The 9,306-nt window shown below is 40.9% G+C and overlaps 1 long non-coding RNA gene across 1 annotated transcript; it reads right to left on the bottom strand.

The window, feature by feature from the left end:
- Positions 1 to 1,872: 1,872 nt before the first annotated feature.
- Positions 1,873 to 3,269, bottom strand: LOC122000335. The gene is made up of 4 exons (XR_006117089.1): positions 2,921 to 3,269; positions 2,690 to 2,826; positions 2,482 to 2,593; positions 1,873 to 1,935 (listed from the first exon to the last, which is right to left on the bottom strand). It is a non-coding gene; the product is annotated as an uncharacterized LOC122000335 (long non-coding RNA).
- Positions 3,270 to 9,306: the final 6,037 nt, after the last annotated feature.

Raw genomic sequence — 9,306 nt, 5'->3', positions numbered from 1 at the left:
CAAAAATCCGGCAAAATCTCCCATGTACCAGTGACAATATGAAGCATCACTACAAGCACAATACATCAGCCACATGCGGCTGGAATATTTATATACACAACCACGCAGTTATAATAACAGCCCACACAGCTGGAATGAAACAATCACAACCACGCAGTTATATATAAAACAGCCCACACGGCTGCACTAAAAACCAACACAGCGGAAAAACGAAACGGAAAGCCCACACAAGACAAATAGATACAACGCATGCCGGCACGGCTTAAACACAAATACAACACCAAAAACATAGGATAGCCACATGGCTATACACAAATACAATGCCAAAAATAAGAAAAGAATATACAAGAGAAAACAATCACGATCTTCAGATGTGACGTAGGACCCGGCAGACAGGATACTCCGAGCGACACCAACCATCTACAGGCTACCTGAAAACATAAAAGTATACATGCGGTGGTGAGTATAGGTAACTCAGCGGGTAATAGAAAAGATAGTGCATGGTCTATACATAAAACATGGAGATCACAAGTATACAGTCTCAGTAGGGAATAAAGAACATGATCATACTATCATAATCAACGCATCTGAACCTACCTAACGTAATAACCAGACATAATCATAACTAACCTACAAACTGCACAAACCGCTGCTGACATAATGGTAAATACATACCCAATCTGAAATCGACGCAAGGTACAAAGATCGGTAAACTCACTGGATCTGCAACAGATATACCCGTGACACCTGTGCAATATAAGTACGACTGCATATACATGTAAAATAAATGACATGTATGCAGCATGGCAACCAAATGCAACAACCATATCTCAATCAAGTGCAACAACGACAATCACATGCAACTAGTATCTACTAGGCATGTATGCAAATGCAGATGCACCGCGATCAAATGAAAATACTGCATGCATGCTCCATGGTCACCCCGCCACCTCTCTAGACACCACGACCCTGTATGGCCGAGAGGCTTGGGTCTGTGACAATCCATACTACCCTCCAGACCACCACTATAGGGGTCGAGGGACGATCAGCTAAGTAGCTATCTAACTACATATCAGGGTCACAACGCCGGATCTCACTAAACCTCGTGACCGGGTGGCACGACAGGACTAGCAGCAACTGCTCCAACTACCACTACCCATGAGTGGCCGAGTGTGCGGTGCTAAACCAAACCAACTGATGACTCTCTCACCACAAGGGAGACAACGGTCATCAGATGCAATGAATGATGAACATGATATATATATATATAATCATCATCCATGCAACAACCCCAAACCTCATAAATACCTCCGACAAGAGTATAATCGTCATGATACCTCCACGTATCCCACCAAACATATGTACACACTACACATGTATAATCAACCAAAAATCTCCAATAATCCCACCAGACACATGTACACAAAAGTATAAGCACAATCAACATGTATCCTCCAATAAAAACACAACAGACATGTGTATATACCCCAACCATACAATCAACACAACTCCTCCAAAAGTACATGACAAATACGTATGTACACCCCCATGTAAATGCACGGTCAACAAGATGACTCCTATAACACATCTCCACCTATGTACAGTCAACCTCATATGCCCAATCAGCAGGGTAATACCAACAACCCGACAATCCCTACAAGACATACTCTACACGTGTAATCACAACAGAGTAGATATCAAGAGTAGAGACTGTATATGAATTAAATAGATCATCACAAGGGTCAAGCATAAGTATCATGCAGGAAAAACAGCAACCGATCATGATAGAAGATAAAGCAGCCTAATTCATCCAATAATAACCATGCACTAAGTTTCAAAGAAACTATAAAGAGGCCAAGGAAGAAATACCCGCCTTAGATATAGATCGTGCCAAATATAGCCCCCACGTCGAGATGCTTGCCTCGAATCAAAATCCTGCATAGATTAATATATATTTTATTTAGCTAAACTCATATGAATTAAATAGCTAAATACAATTCCTAACCCAATAGGATCACCTACTCAAATAAGGTCTCTAATCAATCCCCCAAATCAACACATCTTAAATCCAACTCATATAATTCATCATCAATCAAACACTAATCCAACTCATCATAAATCCTTCCAATCATAAACTAAACATCCCACACCTAATAATCAATCTAATGATCCCAATGACAAACATGAAATCATGATATTCATCCACCCTACATAATCCATCATTTAATCCAACACATACCAATAACAATCATATTTAACTCTACCTAATGATCCAAATCCAATACAACTTGAATTTAAATTTCTACAACCCATCTCTACTAATCCAAACCAATGTAGAAATGAAATCACCTCTAGAAGTAAAACTTTAACCTTAATCCACAATAATTCGTCCAAACCAACTTATCAAACCCATAATCAACTCAACCTACATCACCCTAATCATCTCAAACATAGACATGTAATAAACCTTCAAAAACTCACCTAAAACCGGATGAAATTTTGTTGACCCACAGTTGAAGAGCTGGAATTGTAGGCTGCTGGAAACTCCTGACCGAAACCCTAGTAAACATGCTGCCCCCTTCAATCCAACCTCCTAATCCACAATGAACACTCCACCTCATCTCATTGGATCGGATCAAGTGAAGAGTTCAAACAATGGAAATCAAAGATCACAACACCCTAATCTTACCTCTTCCTCACAGCCCCCCTTCTGTTGATCCTTTGCCAAGATCATTTCCACTAGCAACCAGATGAGTCGCTGGACCAAAGCACAACACCAGACACAGCTCCGTGCAACCCCAATTGATCGGAGTCGAAGGTTGAAACCTAGGGCACAGGTCCGAAAAAGAAAGGGTCAATACAGAGAAGAAACCTATCCTAGCTAAACCTTGAATCCACCAAAGATCCGACGATGCCTTACCTCTAAGATCACTCCTCGGTGGCGTCGCTCGATCCAAATCCAACGAGAAGGGAGACACGGAACGCTCTGTGAACAACTCGTGGAGGAAGAACGAAGGGTCGATAGGCTAGAGATGACACGGATCGAGCACCTGTCGTGCCCTAGCCGCCTCGCTGTCGACACTCGGCCGCATAACTCACCGGACAGAACCCCTCGGCCGAAGAAGATCTAGGCTCCGCCGTGCTCCAGCAAGCTCCGGCGAACGAGGATGATCGCCAAAGGAGAAGCTCTGCTCCCGTCGCCTCCAATTCGCCCGCGAGAGAGAGAGAAGGCAGAGAGGGGAGATCGGGGAAGAGAGGAGGAAGGCTCGGGTTCGGGCGTTTGGGAAATAAAAAGAAAACAAAATGGAATTTATAATATAAACAATTCCTCACTTAAACGGGTATCCCAAACAGGCTTTATCCGTACCCGTAATTAATCCCCTCAAAACTCGTCTTACGAGCTCCGAAAAAATTCCCAGAAAATTTCTAAAAATTCTGGAAAAATCCAATAAGAATTTTCGTCCAATAATATTTATTATTTAATTTTACGATATCTTACATTCTCCCCCACTAATAAAAATTTGGTCCCCAAATTTACTTGTCAACTCAGGGATCCTCATCCAAGGGTAACATCCAATCAGCATCCTCGTCCGCTACTTCATCATAACATCATAAATAAATCTCCAACCCTAGTATCATAAACATATCTCCAAACATGACAATCCAACTCCAAGTGAATAGTGATGACTCTGGGAGCTATGAGCTCACTCTGCTCCTGCTACTCCCACTCTGCAATCTAACCAACTGTGGATAAATCAAACACCTCTAAAATCCAAAATCTACTATCAATAAATCCTCCAACACCTGTATAAAGCGCTCAAACTATCCCTCAGTCTGAGATGAAAATCTATACTAAAGTGAAACTCCTAATCCAAAGTCTGCTGTAACCAAAATCAAAACCATGACACGAAATCACTAATCTCCATCCAATACAACCCTCAGAGATATACCATAAGGATCCGGTAATCTCTCTACAATATGATCCTGTTACTCAATCCAAAGAATCTATCCTACAAATAGATAGCTCGGGAGCAAGTCATTGCCAAACAATGATTACCCAAACCAAAATATCCTCTCCAATTCCTGGATAATCCCACAACAAAATCCGTCATAACATGCTCCCAACTCCACCCGAGTATCCAAATCAACGGAGGCAATCCTACTAATCTCTGATGTTCAGCCTCCACTTGCTGACACACTAGACATCAAGCTACAAAATCTGCGATGTCTTTCTTAATGTCATTCCACCAATAGGAATGCTCCAAATTTCTCCATACATCAGAAGTCATCCGAATGTATCGCAAATCCAGATCAATGTGTTTCCTGCAGTAACTCCTCTCGGACAAGAAGTGACTCAGAAACACACATAATCTCCCACGAAGAAAGAGAATCTAATTCTCATTACCTGAGAATTCTAACTACTAGCACAAGACTACCCTGCTCATGCTACATCGAAACTGCACTAAATCTGAGGTACAATACATCTGTGTAGAGTACAAATCCGTCTACACTAGGAAGTACAACTAAAATAGTGCAGTTAACAACTTCTCGTTTCAACTCCCAAAACTGATCTCGTAAGCGTCTATCCAGGAAAATTCCATACTCATCCTGAACAGTCCCGTCAACAGTATAATGCTGAGGAAACCCTCAATCAAACTCTGGAAATATCCAGCAAAACTAAAGGAACAACGAGTCTCCGTATAAACTATGACTACTCCCAACTGATAACAACCTCTATCTCCTGTAGATCCACAGATATCCTCTACTAAACACAACGTGTCTCAAAAACTCGTAAAAGACAATCATAATACGTACTACTAACTTCACTTATAGCTGTTCCCGTCAAAACATCTCTAAAACTATGCAAAGATAGTGTACGTAATCCACCTCAAATCGGGAATAGATCACAACATTACCAATAAAGACAATGAAAACCGATCCAAACACCCTAATGATACCAAGTACATCGAGTCCATAAAAATATCTAGGTCACTGTAAACCTAAATGATAAAACCAAGGATTCATGATATCCATACAACAGATATTCTCAACCGTAAGATCCCCGACAAATCTGTGACCTGATCACCAACTATAACTCATCAAGTCTAATCACCAACTACCAATCGTCAAATCCATAATATTACAGACATGTCACTCCTCATGTCACTATCAACATCAAACACCAAATAATAGATCATCAAATCAAATATCCACTAATAGATCCTCAAAAGATAACATATCACCACACCTGATCCCAATAACCATCAATCAAAATCATCCTCAACATCAATCAATCATACCAGATAGTCTCCTAAACAAAGATAGAGAAAAAGGAAAGCATCCAACCCTCAACACCTACTGCCAACAAACTAAATGTATCCTAAAAAAGTCTGTCAGATCTCATCATCTCATCCTTTCTGATAATCAAATATCCATAGTAAAGGACTGCCAATCCAAAATCAAAGGGTCACACAATCTCTTGACTAAGAGTCTACTCATCCAAAGCGCATCAACATCACCCTCATAATCATCCTATATATGTCCCTTGACAAATGCTGATAAAAAGTCAAACCCTCTAATACGAGATAGAGACTACAATATCTGGTAAAATGATCACGTGGCCAAGGTCTTGAGCCACCTGATATAGACAATGTTAGCTGAGTCGTCTAACCATTGTCTTGTACACCATTATACTGTGATTGCTCCACCCTAAGGTTCAGCAACCTCTAGTATCGAACAATGAACACAAAGATAGAGGAATGCTATAACCAAATAGCTGATCAAAATATCCATCAATCGATGCTCTACCCATTGAGATCATCATCTGAAATCATGCCTAGTTACGATCTACCCTCCTAGGTATTACTCAACTAACACCACTTCCTCCGCACCATTACGGGGTATATATATCCCTAAGTACATCATGGATATCTAATCATATCCAATAGTTCCATGAGTCAGGATCTCCCATGGAACAACGTTAGACGAGTCTACTAGTCATCACCTTAAAATCCATCGTGCTGATGAAAGAAGTAGAGAACTACTCTCTCTCCAAACACCTCAAAGAAATCACTAAGTGACGACCTGATCTCCAAAAACATTCTCTGCTTCTTCCTTCACGTGGTACCGGGTCACGTAAAGGTTAAGCAGCTAACTTCAACTCTCCTACCCCAGTACAAATCATATATCCAAATGTACTCTCCAACTCATACACCCTAATAATGGATGTATCTCATAAGTGTTAAGCAGGTAGCTTTACATCTTTCCACACCGTACGGTATCCTATCTGAATGTACCTTCTAAGTCACCCAATCAGGTACAGACAATCCATAGTCAAAGTCCCCATGGAATCGGATACGACAATCCTTTACAGACTGACCAAGCCGACAATGGTATACGACTATCTCAGTCCTCCCCATGACGGTACAAGTCATGTACTCAAGTGTATCTCCCAAAATACGTAACCAAGCATGAGACATCCCAATGATAGGAATCTCTAAAGATAGAGTAAGTCAGTCCCCTACTGGTCGGACCAACAAAATAAATCGATCAACACTATCTGATCCAACACGAGTAAATCAATCATCCACTGATGAAACTAACTAAGGTAAATCGATACCCAACCACCAAAGTCAACCTGGGTAAATCAATCCTCTACAGATAGAACTGACAGAATCCAAATAAGTACTCTACTGATCGAACTAACAGGAACACATAACCAACTAAAATAAGTCAATCCTCAACTGTCCAAGTCAACAAGGATAATAAGTCAAACCATAACTACACAAGTCAACCAAGTAAATCAATCCTCAATAGGAGTAAACCTGTACTCTACTAACTGAGTCAATATGAGTATACCAACACCATCAACTACCCAGCTAATAGTAATAGAGACTGGTATGTGACTCTAACTCTCAACCAACTCGTAGTAACAGACACTAAAACTACTGGTAGTATGATATGGCAAATCCCTTGAGACTGTAATCCTTGATCTCCATTAGGTCAACCGTGATCAGTGATTGACCCAACACATGCAATGGATGCTACAAACAAATAGGCATGTACTAACCAAAGAGTACTAACACATGTCATAACTAACTATCATGGGCAACAATACATACACCAACAGAAATGTATGCTAACAATATGCAAACATACCTCCTATAGCTCGGGAGATGTCCTGCTGCTGCCTGGTCCCAAAACCAGAAAAGTCACATCAAGAGAAACCAAAACACGAAGTCCGAAAACACGAATAACAAGCATCGTACCTGCTCTGATATCAAAAATTGATATCAGATAAATCTGGAAAAATCCAAAACAAAAACAAGAATAAAACAGGCATCGTACCCGCACTGATACCACTAAATTGGTATCAGATAAATCTCGAAAAACCAGAATACATAGCAAGACAGGTATCGTACCCGCTCTGATACCACTAAATTGTCACGCCCCAAAGGAGTCCCTGCCAGACAAAAATCCGGTAAAATCTCCCCTGTACCAGTGAAAATATGAAGCGTCACTACAAGCACAATACATCAGCCACATGCGGCTGGAATATTTATATACACAACCACGCAGTTATAATAACAGCCCACACAGCTGGAATGAAACAATCACAACCACGCAGTTATATATAAAGCACTACCGCACTAAAACCAACACAATGAAAACGAAGCGGAAAGCCCACGACAAATAGATCAACGACGCGTGCACAAACACAAATACAACACTAAAACATAGGATACATGGCTATACACAAATACAATGCCAAAATAAGAAAAGAATATACAGAGAAAACAATCACGATCTTCGGATGTGACGTAGGACCCAGCAGATACTCCGAGCGACACCAACCATCTACAAACTACTGAAACATAAAAGTATACGTGCGGTGGTGAGTATAGGTAACTCAGTGGGTAATAGAAAAGATAGTGTGGTCTATACATAAAACATGGAGATCACAAGTATACAGTCTCAGTAGGGAATAAAGAACATGATCATACTATCATAATCAATGCATCTGAACCTACCTGACGTAATAACCAGACATAATCATAACTAACCTACAAACTGCACAAACCGCTGCTGACATAATGGTAAATACATACCCAATCTGAAATCGACGCAAGGTACAAAGATCGGTAAACTCACTGGATCTGCAACAGATATACCCGTGACACCTGTGCAATATAAGTACGACTGCATATACATGTAAAATAAATGACATGTATGCAGCATGGCAACCAAATGCAACAACCATATCTCAATCAAGTGCAACAACGACAATCACATGCAACTAGTATCTACTAGGCATGTATGCAAATGCAGATGCACCGCGCATCAAATGCAAGAATAATAACTGCGTATGCATGCTCCATGGTCACCCCCGCCACCTCTCTAGACACCACGACCCCTGTATGGCCGAGAGGCTTGGGTGTAACACCCTCCACATTATATAGGTGGTCGATGAATACTAGTAGCTATCTAACTACATAGCATCGGGGTCCCCGACTGCTCACAACGCCGGATCTCACTAAACCTCGTGACCGGGTGGCACGACAGGACTAGCAAGAATTGCTCCAACTACCACTACCCATGAGTGGCCGAGTGTGCGGTGCTAAACCCAAACCAACTGATGACTCTCTCACCACAAGGGAGACAATGGTCATCGATCAATGAATGATGAACATGATATATATATATAATCATCATCCATGCAACAACCCCAAACCTCATAAATACCTCCAACAAGAGTATAATCGTCATGATACCTCCACGTATCCCACCAAACATATGTACACACTACACATGTATAATCAACCAAAATCTCCAATAATCCCACCAGACACATGTACACAAAAGTATAAGCACAATCAACATGTATCCTCCAATAAAAACACAACGGACATGTGTATATACCCCAACCATACAATCAACACAACTCCTCCAAAAGTACATGACAAATACGTATGTACACACCCCATGTAAATGCACGGTCAACAAGATGACTCCTATAACACATCTCCACCTATGTACGGTCAACCTCATACGCCCAATCAGCAGGGTAATACCAACAACCCGACAATCCCTACAAGACATACTCTACACGTGTAATCACAACAGAGTAGATATCAAGAGTAGAGACTGTATATGAATTAAATAGATCATCACAAGGGTCAAGCATAAGTATCATGCAGGAAAAACAGCAACCGATCATGATAGAAGATAAAGCAACCTAATTCATCCAATAATAACCATGCACTAAGTTTCAAAGAAACTATAAAGAGGCCAAGGAAGAAATACCCG

The sequence above is a fragment of the Zingiber officinale genome, chromosome 7A, assembly GCF_018446385.1.
Source record: "Zingiber officinale cultivar Zhangliang chromosome 7A, Zo_v1.1, whole genome shotgun sequence".
Lineage (NCBI taxonomy): Eukaryota > Viridiplantae > Streptophyta > Magnoliopsida > Zingiberales > Zingiberaceae > Zingiber > Zingiber officinale.
The sequence above is the reverse complement of the archived record's forward strand: the minus strand, read 5'-3'. Positions and strand labels throughout refer to the sequence as shown.